The sequence below is a fragment of the Haliotis rubra genome, unplaced genomic scaffold, assembly GCF_003918875.1.
Source record: "Haliotis rubra isolate DU_JTF1 unplaced genomic scaffold, ASM391887v1 Scf580, whole genome shotgun sequence".
NCBI classification, from domain to species: Eukaryota; Metazoa; Mollusca; class Gastropoda; order Lepetellida; family Haliotidae; genus Haliotis; species Haliotis rubra.
The window spans coordinates 72323-86940 of record NW_025767280.1 but is presented as its reverse complement, the minus strand read 5'-3'; the positions used below and the strand labels follow the sequence as shown (position 1 = coordinate 86940).

The 14618-nt window shown below is 40.8% G+C and overlaps 1 non-coding gene across 1 annotated transcript; it reads left to right on the top strand.

The window, feature by feature from the left end:
- Window positions 1–6260: 6260 nt before the first annotated feature.
- Trnal-uag lies at window positions 6261–6342 on the top strand. Its single transcript has one exon. It is a non-coding gene; the product is annotated as a tRNA-Leu (tRNA).
- The last annotated feature ends 8276 nt before the right edge of the window (window positions 6343–14618 follow it).

Genomic DNA, 14618 nt, shown 5'->3' with positions numbered 1-14618 from the left:
CTTCCAATGATATCTGGAAACAATGTAGGACTCTGAAGGACCAAGTAAGTGAGAGATGTGACCTCCATACAGTGAACATAAGCCTGTCATGAAAAGATATCATTACAATTTTGTAAACATTATTGATCTTTAATGAATAACCTTTCTCAGAAATGAAAAACATGTGTAAATCTATACAAAAGCTCGTAAATTTCTAAAGAAACGCAGGACTCGATTTCGTCAAATTAAAAGCTGATTTGGTGAAAATTAGCATGTGAAATGAAACGAAATAAGAACATTTCGTAAATACAGTTCACACACACAAGGCGCAGTTGTATAGAAATACACCCCCACACTTTCTTACAGTGTTGTGTTAAAATAGAATAAAATAAAATATACCGTATTTAAAATAAATTGTACTTTTGAATCTTTTTGTGTGTTGAAATTATTCTAGTTTCTTTAAATATGACAGAATATTCTATTCAGTAAAAGCTGAGGATCTGCAATAAAAGCTAAATTCGTGTAAGCAATAACCAATGTTACTGCAGACTAGTTTCCTCTTCAAACTATTGGATGTCTGTAATCTGTAGGTTGTCTCAGTAGTTTGAGTACAGCAGGGAGTCTGCCCAGTGTCTGTATATTACATACTGTTCGTTGCATGAGAGAGACATATACCATAGTTTATTACCATACATGATTGACAACGACCATACCGGATTGTTGCGAACAACAACGAATCACACTTTGTGATGCCGTTTAGCATTATCTGTACATGACAGACTGACACTGTAATGACAGGTATCTCTGATCAATGTATGAGTAAGTTTTATATCCTGCTGTAACACATGGACCCACGTATCGAAGATCACCAGTGTTATACCCATGATTGTTTTAATTTGGATATAATGTTTAATATTTTAAATATATTCAAATCTAGTTCCCACAGCGAAGCATTTTCTTAACCTTACAAGCAATTACGAGCGAGTTGATATACATTATATGTTTATTGTATGCGAGCGCCGTAAAAACCCATGACGTGTCTCTTAAAAATGTAGCATCTACTTCAAATTGTTTTAACAAGTCAAAAATGTCACAAAATCACCCGTCCTCGATTGTGATGTAAATGAAATGATAGATATAGGTACCGAACAATTTTAATGAAGGCGAAGCTGCAGCCAACACTTCCATGTAGGTAGTACGGCTTCCTTGTCGGTGTGGCACGGGTTGTGCCCACAAATTTCACAAAGTCACCCGTCCTCGATTGTGATGTAAATGAAATGATAGATATAGGTACCGAACAATTTTTAATGAAGGCGAAGCTGCAGTTAACACTTCCATGTAGGTAGTACGGCTTCCTTGTCGGTGTGGCACGGGTTGTGCCCAAAAATTTCACAAAGTCACCCGTCCTCGATTGTGATGTAAATGAAATGATAGATATAGGTACCGAACAATTTTTAATGAAGGCGAAGCTGCAGCCAACACTTCCATGTAGGTAGTACGGCTTCCTGGTCGGTGTGGCACGGGTCTGACATTACCGGAGGAACATAGGCTAAGTCTGCAAAATATGCCAATACGTGTATATTTTTGTAACATTTGCTTGTTATTTCCCTCACTAGAAAAATGCAGTGAAGTAGTTAAACCTCAAATGTCAAAGCGCATTATATGTTTATGTGCCTTATTTCAGGGTTGACTAAAACGGCGCGGAAACTAAGTCATCTTTACTTCACAGGAGGGGAAGTTTGGCAAACATACAAGAAAAATTGTGTTTTCTTTTCAAGATCTTTCACATGCTTCTAAAACAACTTAAAACAGAAACGTGTGTTAGGTTCCGGTAGTCACAATACTTCACAGCCTGAATGAATGATCGTTGAAATGAGCAAGCCAAGTAAAACAGTATTTAAAACGTCTCTGATTTATATTTTGAAACGTACTTGAAGAAAAACAATATTTAAAACGTCTATGAATTTGAAATGCGTTTTAATTGAGCATTTTGTTGTTTACAGTTGGCGTTGTGTTCTTTATTAAACACAGATATATTACTTTTCTTTTTCTTGTTCTGTTTGCATTCTAATGTATTATTTGATATATAAGAAGATACATATTATTTGTTTTTATTAGATACATTTTTCTAAGAAAGCGCATGTTTTAATCTGATTGGAATTGTATAGAATTTTTACAATCTTTTCGGTGTCAGAGTTTCCATGTGAAATAATTATGAATAACATATATTATGTTTATATGCCAGAAATACAACATGGAGAGAATATGGCCTCGGAAAATAATGTGTTGAGACACAATGTTGTGATATTACTGTAGAAGTAATATCGGCGTAAATATTTAATGAGTACACATTAAGTTTCCAAATTATGTAACATGACTCATGACTTGTTTAGTCAGAAATCACATTTCTTTCACCCACAAACTAAAAAGTGTATTTTAAACGTGTTGGGGATTTTAAAATATATTTTCAAATAAACAAAATCAGGTCGTGTTTGTTTTAACGGTAAATTATACCACCGGGATATACATTTGAGGAAGTAAATAAGTTTATTTTACTCCATGCAGAATCTACCAGCGGTACAAAGTGTGTTACTACTACAAGGCTGTCTGTCCCTCCACCCCTCCACGTTCACCTGTGCCCTACTGTAGCCGGCCACCGTGACATTCCTTTACCCCAGTGACTTACAGATCATCATCACATAATTACACACACGATGTGTAAACAGGACGAGTTCAAAAGTATCACCACCCCCGTAGAGCAGGGATGGACTGATCCGAGCGTTAATGTGCTGAGCTGCGACACTCGGGGCGGGCAACTTCAAAGGCAGTTAACTAAACAAACGCCAGTGCCACGCCTCCTATCGCCTCTTTGAAGGGCTTAGAATCAAATACCTCTGAGGCGAGCGCAAACACGCGGACGTCAGGGAAGACGGGCTCTTAAAGGGGAAGCCGTGTATGCCAGTGGCGTACAGCGTGCTCCGGGAACTAACTCGGTGACATTTGGAAGCTTGCTGACAAATACATTTTGCTCCCTTTCTCTCACTTTGTACAATTTTCACACCCAGTCTTGTTTCAACATCTTATTAGCCACATAATTCTTTAAGATTCAGGCGTGGGTATGTAAACAATGTATAGGCGTGTTGTTTCGCGCAAATGCATTTTTCTTTTCTCGATCTAGTTAGGTTAATGTCAGCTGAGCAACCAACACGTGTATCAGTGGGTAAATGTTGCAGAGAAAGTGTAGTGGGGTTAGGTGGGGTTTATTAGGGGAAACTAGGGGTATTAACTCTCATTTTTACATACATCGGTAGAAATGTACTGATATCTATGCCCATGTACTCATTGTCTTAAGGCCAGCGTGCTAGGTGCGGGGTTTTCTGTACAGAGTTGAATCTTAAGGCGCGCCAGTAATCTTTGACCTTGGGTTTGAACCCAAATTCGTCTTAATTATGCTTGTTCGGTTTGTCAACACAATACCCATATTCGTCGATACCCCCTGGTTGCATCAAGGTGTTCATCACTTGGGGCTTTCTTACTGATCAATTCACGATGTAACTGAAGTACTGATTAAAGCGGCGTTCAAGAAAACTCACTCATTATCTGATATAGACAGTGGCATGAAAGCGAGTGAGTGAGTTTCGGTTTACGCCGATTTTAGCAATATTCCAGCAATATCAAGGCGGGGACACCAGAAATGGGCTTCGCACATTGTACCCATGTGGGGAATCGAACCCGGGACTTTGGCGTGACGAGCTAACCACTACCCTGGCCCAGCGGCATGTTGTAGCCTTACATTGCCAGTATTAACGTGTATTGACTAGTAGAAAAGGTTTCCTTTAAAGCATATTTTGTCAGTGTGAGTAAACTGAACATTAAATCGGTTATGTGACTAAGTCGTTGACACTAACCACATGTTTTAAAACCACAGACATGAAGCTGACAATACGATGATCACAACCAGGTCAAATCTGGGATTCGATCCTACGATAATTGAATCCTGGCACACATAAGGGGCACAACTTTACAAAAATTGTGTATCTGTAGATTAAATTGACATATCACTTGTCAGTTTACAATTCCCCATGTGGCAAGATCCGAACTCGTGGTTAGTTTGTGTGTCCGAGCCTGGCTGACACATAACGTCGGTTTTCTTTAGTTACATCACAGCTTATCAGCCTAATGTTCAACTGATAAAATACTTCGATGATTACCACTTTGAAGAAACCGGAGCATGGAATGTATTTGGGTCGAATCTTGTTGTGTATTATGTATTAAAACCCACGATCAGCTGATCCTAACAAGGCTAACGGATGTAATGTTTGCACGGTGTAAACTATCTGTATCGACTGTCATTTCATGTACTTACCACTATACTAGGTAAAAGCAGTTTTATTGAATACATGTACTTACAAGAAGAAAAAGCAAAAGGTGAGCAATTTTGATAAAATTTCGTTTGATTTCCGATGACTAAAGCTATTCAGAATATTCACAGCGATGCTACTGAGATTTTACGGACGCATCAATCGATGTGGGGCAAGCACTATCTCGAAATGGAATTATATCGTTTTATCCAATCGGTTCGTGGTACAGGTAAATAAAAGTTGTGTTTTAAAATTTATACATGTATAATATGTCCTTTAACGACTCTTACATTACTGATGTATTTTAAGTGTCCCAGGATTTTTCTACACATAAACCAACACTGGCAGTTCTAATACCAATGTGCAGAAATAGTATTTCACTTTGACGGAATTAGGTTACTTGGCTTTGTGAATCGTTCACGTTTGTAGATTTGACCAACTACTTATCGGCACCAGTGTCATTATAGTTACTTGATTTTCTCGAGGTACCAATAGTGTGATCAATTTACCTAGGACTACGTACATATTTAAGGATTAAATATATGCGTAGCATATCGATGAAACATTGTAATAAGTATCTGCATACCGCCACTATTTGGTAAGGTAAATATGACGTGAAGATAGATATCTTGTGAGATAATCGTGAAGATCCGGGTTAGAACTGGTCTTTAGCGACCCGTGCTTGTCGTAAGAGGCGACTAACGGCATCGGGTGGTCAGACTTTGTTTATTTTTGTTGTTTAAAAAAACAGGATGTTGTTTAACGCCATACTCAGCAATATTCCAGTATTATATATGTCGGCGGTGTGTAGATAATCGAGTCTGGACAAGACAATCCAGTGATCACCAGTGTGAGCATCGATCTACATCGATGACATATGTGTCAACCAAGTCAGCGAGCCTGACCACCCGATCCCGTTAGACGCCTCTTACGACAGGCATGAGTTACTGAAGATCAATTTTATGTCTGATCGATTAACCAAGTCACCGAGCCTGACTGATAGTATAGAATGTATAAATGAGTATATAATACCCTCTTAAAAAGCAGGGGTAAGAATTTTATATAGAATCTCTGCCTTAATCTCTCGGATTAAATATATGCGTAGCATATCGATCCAACATTGTAACAAATAAGTAAATTATAATTTGATTTCATTACTGTATATCTATCCACTGGGTTACAAATCGATTTATCAATCTCTATAAAGTAGGGGTAGCACCAAAATATAAAAGAATAAGTTGCGAGTGAATGAAACATACGATCAGAGACCATATAATAGATTATACGGTCTGATACGATTTTTATCGACTTTTGTACGATGATTCATAAATACTCATTCTTTCTCCAAGAACATGTACTGCAGTCGGCATGGATTGCTATGTGTTGGTGGAACAAAGACAACAAAATGCTAAGATTGAAATTCAAATAATACACTGCAACCCAGTATATTGGGATTCGAACCCGTGTTGATCATCTACTAAGGCTGATGCTTACAGAAACGTTTGAATATTTTCCCGCCATAAAGCGGAGTAAACGATTTAGAGTTACCTCCCTTACCATCTGGGCGACAGAAGAACGAACGCACGCGAGATGCACATGGCTTGTTTGGAGCGCGGCAGTCTGTTAGATGGATAGGGTGCTCTTCAATAACGACACGAAAAGTGTTTCTACTTGCAACGATGAAACATACCAGTGCTGAAGCTGAAGATGACCAAGCCTTCAGACTGTAGGATTCAGTATCACTCACCCCTCACAAGCCGTCCAACTATATACTTTCATTGTTGTAGTGTTGTGACATGTTAGCTATTTTCGATACGCTCTGGTAGGTTTGTATTCACAGTTGCACATATTTGTGTCGTGTTGGGGCTGAGATGGTCAGTGGCAGCACTTGGTCAAGAAAATGGCGTAGCGCATGTAAGAGGTAGCGTGGCCGAGCGGTCTAAGGCGCTGGTTTTAGGCACCAGTCTCTTCGGAGGCGTGGGTTCGAATCCCACCGCTGCCATCACTTCTTTTTTTGTAGATTAATTTTACATACTGAGCAAGAAAACATGTTTTCCTACACATTAAGCGATTTCTTTCCTGTTTTCCGTTTTCTGTTAATTAGATTGATATCACAGTGAAATGGCCTTAAACACATTCGCACATATCTCATCCGTAAACTGTAACAGAATGCTTTTTATTGCAAAGCCATGTGAACATTTCCACATTACAGTTTATATCTTATGAATCCGGTACATTGTCTCGGTACTATTTCGGCCATCATAAGCAGGTAGATTGTAGTATATTTTGAATAATTCTGGTGAACAGACTAAATGGACACCTAACCCAGGCAGCCTGTTGCTTGCAGATCGGTATGAAGGCAACAAAACAAGGATTGGTCGGCTCAGTAGTTCGTATATACAGTGGGCTCAATGTGTGAGCCAATTTCTGATGTCCCCGCCGTGATGTTGCTGGAATATTCTTAGCTAAAAGCGGCGTAAAACCAAACTCAGTCAGTCAGTCAGTCGCATATACAGTCTAACTTTGTTATTATGCCCCTAGTTAAAAAGCCCAAGGTGGCCAGAACGGATTTTCCACTATTAAAATTCCTAAGATATGGATGAACTGGCTAATCCAACCTTTCCACAGCCAACCTCTCTCACAGCCAGTTTTAGTGCCATATTTCTATTGTCATGAGACCGCCTCTGTGGTGTAGTGGTTAGAGCGTCCGCCCGGAGAGCGGAAGGTCGCGGGTTCGATCCCCGACCGCGTCATACCAAAAGACGTTAAAATATGGTACCTGTTGGTCCCTGTCTGGCGCTCGGCATTAATGGGTACAACAAGGACTGGTCGGCTCGGAGTCAGTATAATGTGTCTGAGTGGCGTATTCATGCTTCACTGCGGCATGGTGTCTCAGTGGGCTAGCACTATAAAACCAGCTCAAGTCTGGGCTAGTACAAGCAGCCGCACATACACATACGCACGCATGCACGTCGTCATATGAGCGAAATATTCTCAAGCACGACGTAAAACCCAATTTCACCTCACCTCACCTCACCTCACCTATTGTCATGTGGTCAACTTTAGCACACAAGCCGCTATGATTAGGTTTGTGTCGTTTGATTGTTGTGATGGCTAATCTCATGATAAATAAGTATGTGTGTGAGTTTAGTTTTACGTCGCACTCAGCAATAGTTTAGCTATATGGCGGCGATCTGTAAATAATCGAGTCTGGACTAGACAATCCAGTGATCAACAGCATGAGCATGGATCTACGCAATCGGGATACAATGACGTGTCAACCAAGTCAGTGAGCCTGGCCATCCGATCCTTTTTAGTCGCCTCTTACGACGGGTTGCTGAAGACCCGATTCACCGGTAGCTATAATTAGGTGGTTATTGAGTAAGTGTGCAGGTTTAAATGAATTGTTTAATCCTTGAGGTGATGAAGAATTAATCCTTTGAGCTTGTTTCACTGGGGAAGTTTTTACACATGATCGATTATATTCTCTAAACTGATGCATGTGCTTACGTAAGACTGGCGTCACTGATAGAAGGAAGCCATCTACATTTAAGTATTACTTCATCAATGAGGGTCGGGCATGGCCCCCAAACTAAAGCGTCTATGTACACTTTATCTTCAGATTGATTTAAATGCCACAAATGTGTATTCCCTCGTAAATGCCACAAATGTGTATTCCCTTGTTAACCCGTGAAGGTCCGGGTTAGCATATTGATCTTCAGGTACCCATGCTTGTCGTAAGAGGCGACTAACGGGATCGGGTGGTCAGGCTCGCTGACTTGGTTGACACACGTCATCGGTTCCCAACTGCGCAGATCGATGCTCATGTTGTTGATCACTGGATTGTCTGATCCAGACTCGATATTTACAGACTGCCGCCATATAGCTGGAATATTGCTGAGTGTGGAGTTAAACAACAAACAAACAAAATAAAACCTGACCACCCGATCCCGTTAGTCGCCTCTTACGTCAAGCACGGGTCGCTAATGACCAGTTCTAACCCGGATCTTCACGATTATTCTCACACAAGATTGAACACTAGATTGTTTGGTCCAGACTCGATTATCTACAGACCACCGCCATGCATATAGCTGGAACATTGCTGAGTTCGGCATAAATTTAAACTCACCCACTCACTCACTTTCCCCTTGTTAAAAAACCTTAAGTCTGGGCTAGTACAAGCAGCCGCACATACACATACACATGCTGGCACGTCGTCATATGAGCGAAATATTCCCAAGCACGACGTAAAACCTAATTTCACCTCTTCTCGGTTCCTTTATTAATGAAGAAATAAACCACGTAACAGCACTTCTCGCTCGCACAACTTTCCAGTCACACATATCGTTGGAACAGTAGCCTCCTTCAAAGCGTTCGCTCGTCATGCCGAGACCCGTGTTCGATTCCCTACATGGGTAAACTGTGTGAGGCCCATTTCTGGGGTTCCCCGCCGTGATATTGCTGGAATAGTAAAAGCGGCGTAAAACTAAACTCACTCACTACTCCCTTTAGACTGGTAGTGGATTTGTCTTACAGTAATGATATCCCCGGTTTGTCAGTGTGAGTGAGTTAGTTTACTCTCAAGCACGACGGTTTGTCAGTGTGAGTGAGTTAGTTTACTTTCACGCCGATGGGTGTGATTGAGTGACTTTACTTTTACACAATATTTCAGCGACACCCATTTGGGGAATCGAACCCGGGTCTTCGGCGTGACGAGCTAACGCTTTAACTATCAGGCTACCTCACCGCCCCGATTTTCTAATCAACACCTAAAGATCTTGATGGTTCAGTATACTTTCTTGACCTCCCTCCCCCTCCCTTCCCCCTATTCTATGAGACATTTTTCACAACTTGATCAATCCACAACACACGTTATCACAGAGACATCATTTGTCTTTGAGAGTTTCAAGCGAAACCTGATAAATCGTTACTACTTGTTTATCATTGCGGAGAAGCCACCTTGTCTTCGCTCTAATCTACATCAATAATCCTATTTTGAAATCAGCGACAGTTATCTCTGTTTGTACGACTATGGAAATATATCATGGAACTTTCAACAGTGAAATTCCGTTGAAACCGGAAGACTCGTCGTCCGGGAGATGACTGTTGATGTATATTCACAAAGGAAAATCAATCAATCAACTAATCAATACTCCAATATGCAGTGACTTTAATGCAGGGAGTGTAGAACAGAACCAACCTACAAAGAATAAAAGACGTTATCCATAAAGCTGTCTCGGATTCATGTTCTTCCTACACGTGACGTTCTGTGACTTATCTCAGTAATACATGCCGTAGTAAGACCCGCTGACTTGTGCCATGAGGTGTGCCATTTTATTCCCAACGTGTAGATCGATGCTCATGATGTCATTCTCTGCATGGTCTGGTCAACAACAACAATAACGACGACGACGACAACAACGACGACAACGACGACGACAACAACAACAACGACGACAATAACAACGATAACAACAAGGACGACGACGACAACAACAACGACGACGACAATGACAACAACGACAACAACGACGACGACAACAACGACGAAAACAACAACACCAAAACAACTCATGTTTTTCTATTTCGTAAACGCCTAGCAAAGACAAGAACAAAGTCAATAAACAGAAAATACATTTTCAATAGAATTGTTGCCTCAAAATATACAATAACGGAAAACGGATCGAATTCCACGCTGTGGGTTGTATGTATCTCAGAATCGTATGAATGGGCGACCGATTGCTTTTTCTTCGTGTATGTCTTGCTGGAGAAGGCGTGATGTGAAACGGGGTTGGTCGTTAAAGGTTAGTGCACTCATAAAGCTGAGTGCATGTACACGTGTTGACTTGACTTCATCATGATGTAGGGAGCTTCAACGGAACCACGAAATACAGTCAAACACCGTTTTGTTGAACTTTGTAACTTCGATATATTCGAGATTTTTCTATATAAGTAGTGGCTTGGCAGATAGGAAAAACACATTATGATTCTTGGACCAAGGGCGTTTAGCTTGTATCTTTATTGTATTTGGCGTTAGGTCATTGTTTCACCAGTTTATCAACAGGCCGTAAGACTAGACACATCATAACCTTTAGGCCAGATGATGATAGCTTGCAACTAGAGGTGTGACGATACAGAAATTTCACGATACGATACGAATCGCGATATCTTGGAACGATTCGAAGCATATCACGATATGCTATCTTTAGTTATTTTCTTTCAAAAAAGTATATTTTGATAGCAAGTAACAGTGTAAAATTAACAATTTTAAGGTCAACGATGCATATGACGATACGAAAAATAGTATCGATATATTTATCGTCAGATAAAGTATCACGATTATCGATACTACGATATATCGTCACAGCTCTACTTGCATCGCATGTTCACCATATCAACCACACGTGACCGTGTTTTCATCTGATTACCATATTTACCACATGGTCACCATGTTAACCATCTGATTACCATATTTACCACATGGTCACCATGTTAACCATCTGATTATCATATTTACTACATGATCACCATGTTAACCATCTGATTACCATATTTACTACATGGTCACCATGTTAACAATCTGATTACCATATTAACTACATGGTCACCATGTTAACCATCTGATTACCATATTTACCACATGGTCACCATGTTGACCATCTGATTACCATATTTACCACATGGTCACCATGTTGACCATCTGATTACCATATTTACCACATGGTCACCATGTTGACCATCTGATTACCATATTATCACCTTATCCCTCGTGTTAACCATCTGTTCATCATACTAATCATCTGACCACCATATTATATAATTAGCAGCCTGGTCACCAGTTTTAATCATCTGATCATAGTAAGCGTCTGATAACCACATCAACCACCTTATCCCGATTGGAACCGCCTGGTCATCACGTTAACCGCCTGGTCATCACGTTAACCGCCTGGTCATCATGTTAACCACCTGGTCATCATACTAATCATCTGATAACCACAGCCTGGTCATCAAGGTGAACAGCCTTATCACCATACTACCTCGCCCCCATTTTAACCATCTGATCACCATATTAACCACCATCACCAGATTTAATCATCTGATAATGGTAAGCGTCTGATTATCAACCTTATTACCACAGTTGCAGCTTCGTCATTATGTTAACCATCTGATAATTATATTAATCATCTGGTCACCATATCAACCACCTTACATCAATGTTAACCTCCTCCCCTTTGATCTGGTCTTCAGATTAACCATCTAACCACGACACTTTTACTTGCTTGTTTAACTTTCCAACATTAACCAATACTTCAGGCTGCAGCTTCTTCAATCCTGTAATGATGATTGTGCTTATGATTATACTGGGGTTGTCAACGGGATCAAAGGTAATCACAATTCCCATACTTTCATAGTCTCAGTTTCCCTGGAGGTGAGGTGAGGTGAGGTGAGGTGAGGTGAGGTGAGGTGAGGTGAGGTGAGGTGAGGTGAGGTGAGGTGAGGTGAGGTGAGGTGAGGTGAGGTGAGGTGAGGTGAGGTGAGGTGAGGAGTGAGGTGAGGTGAGGTGAGGTGAGGTGAGGTGAGGTGAGGTGAGGTGAGGTGAGGTGAGGTGAGGTGAGGTGAGGTGAGGTGAGGAGTGAGGTGAGGAGGTGAGGTGAGGTGAGGTGAGGTGAGGTGAGGTGAGGTGAGGTGAGGTGAGGTGAGGTGAGGTGAGGTGAGGTGAGGTGAGGTGAGGTGAGGTGAGGTGAAATTGGGTTTAACGTCGTGCTGGAGAATATTTCGCTCATATGACGACGTGCATGCGTGTGTATGTGTATGTGCGGCTGCTTGTACTAGCCCAGACTGAAGCTGGTTTTATAGTGCCAGCCCACTGAGATACCATGCCGCAGTGAAGCATGAATGCCCCACTCAGACACATTATACTGACTCCGAGCCGAACAGTCCTTGTTGTACCCATTAATGCAGAGCGTCGGGCAGGGACCAACAAGTACCATATTTTAACGTCTTTTCGTATGACGCGGTCGGGGATCGAACCCGTGACCTTCCGCTCTCCGGGCGGACGCTCTAACCACTACACCACGGAGGTGGTCCAGTTTCCCTGGAAAGAAACAACTGTTGATTCAACTATACTGTATATAACAAATAACTTTAACAAAATTAGACAACATTGTGATTCCATCTTCTGGACGAAAACATTCACCATATTCTTTCATTTTTCGGTTACGGACCGCTTCCGTGGTGTACTGGTTAGAGCGTCCGCCCGGAGAGCGAAAGGTTGCGGGTTCGATCCCCGACCCAGTCATACCAAAAGACGTTAAAATATGGTACTTGTTGGTCCCTGCCTGGCGCTCAGCATTAATGGGTACAACAAGGACTGGTCGGCTCGGAGTCAGTATATTGTGTCTGGGTGGGGTATTCATGCTTCACTGCGGCATGGTAACTCAGATGGCTAGCACTATAAAACAAGCTTAAGTCTGGGCTAGTACAAGCAGCCGCACCTACACATACACACGCATGCACGTCGTCATATGAGCGAAATATTCTCAAGCACGACCTTAAACCCAATTTCACCTCACCTCATTTCGGTTATGGACCGCTGTTCCTGCAGCGGATAGAAGTTGTACGTCTCTATCCCAGTTCATGCTTTACACACATAAAAGCTATTCCTTGCACTTCAATATTTTTCTTATTGTGTAAGAAGCTTAAAGATTTATCAGACTCAGTTAAGATACAGGAAAGGCCAGTTGAAATGTGATGTATAAAAACAACAACTAAAAACAAACGAAAGAAACCCAAACAGATAAAAGGTGATCCAATGTGTCAGTGTGGTAATCCATGTGGTTTCATTAATTATAAGAATGAATAGCCACAAAGGAACATTTATGTTAAATATAATTCGTGACATTTTACAAAAAGCCAAAAACACCAATGTTTGATGTTAAGCGGAAATACATGATTGTCCAATATCAAAAAGCTACACACAGTGCACAAGTGAAATTGGATATCTCATTAAGTATTAACGAGTTTGTCTTCTGTACAGTCCTTTTATGCACAACATATACATAACGTATCCTAACAAATAGCCATTGAATTCCATGTCATGCTGCTTTGTATAATTATTGCTACCATTCGGGGGTACCATACATTGATTTTACACGTACACGTGCTTCGGTCAAAGGCGAGCAAATCGTGCAATAAGCGTACCAGTCATTATTCAAATATCCAGCTTCAACAAACTGTGTTTAAACGCGGTAACTTGGAAATATATTGATGTCGTTGTTGAGAAGCAAATATGGGGCCTCCTCAAATGACACAGGCACAAACATGGCAAGTTTTTGGTTTGCGTTATACTGGCGTAATAGTGACGTGTTGAATGTCACTAGATGATTGGACAGAAAACGTCAGCAAATAAACGACGTTAAGGGCGTTCAACGTTCAGGTCGACCACGATAGACAATAGCCTTGCTCCAAGGCTGTTCCGAATACTAAGCCAGTGGATGCACAGTAATTCTATCCTTTAAAGAGGCAAGTCTAGATCTAAGGACGCCAGTTTGTTAGTTATGTCTTTTAGATATTATCATTTAAACTATTAATTATTACCTTAGAGGCTTGTGCAAGTTTAGAGATGGTGTTAGGGATGCCTCTGACATGCCTGTAAACTTGGCCTTATGACGATCGGAAACAAATCTGAATGGACAACGGTACATCACTTACATTCTAGATAGGTTGTTGTACCACATTTCAATGACCATCCTCTGAAGATAAGGCCAGTTGTCATGGACGACAATGTAAGGCCTTATCTTGCAAGTGCCTTTGGTTATTTCTCACGTCAAGAGTAGAAACTCCACCTTGGAGTACAGATCTTAATTTCATAGAGCATATTTGGGACATTAAAGGCCGCAGAATACACCAGAGAGATGTATTGGAACAAGCCCTCCATCAAGAATGAAATTGATGGTACATTCTTTACATGCAGAGAAATTTTACATAGCCCTTTTTTTCTATAATATGCAGGTCTTATCAAATCGTTAAAGACATATATGGAATATAAATCTATATCATCTGATAGGAAATTTGAAGGACCATTTATTCCATGTTATTTCATAACTTTATATAAAGAGGAAAAAGAATGCAGACAAGTCTATTCCACTTTATCAAATAAATATGCTTTAAAAGGAAATCAAATACGGAGCAAGTCAAAATATCGATTACACAACAGTCTCGTTTCCTGCTGACTGGGTTCCGTCCTATTGCGCAACTTAGTACAATAACCAGTCCAGA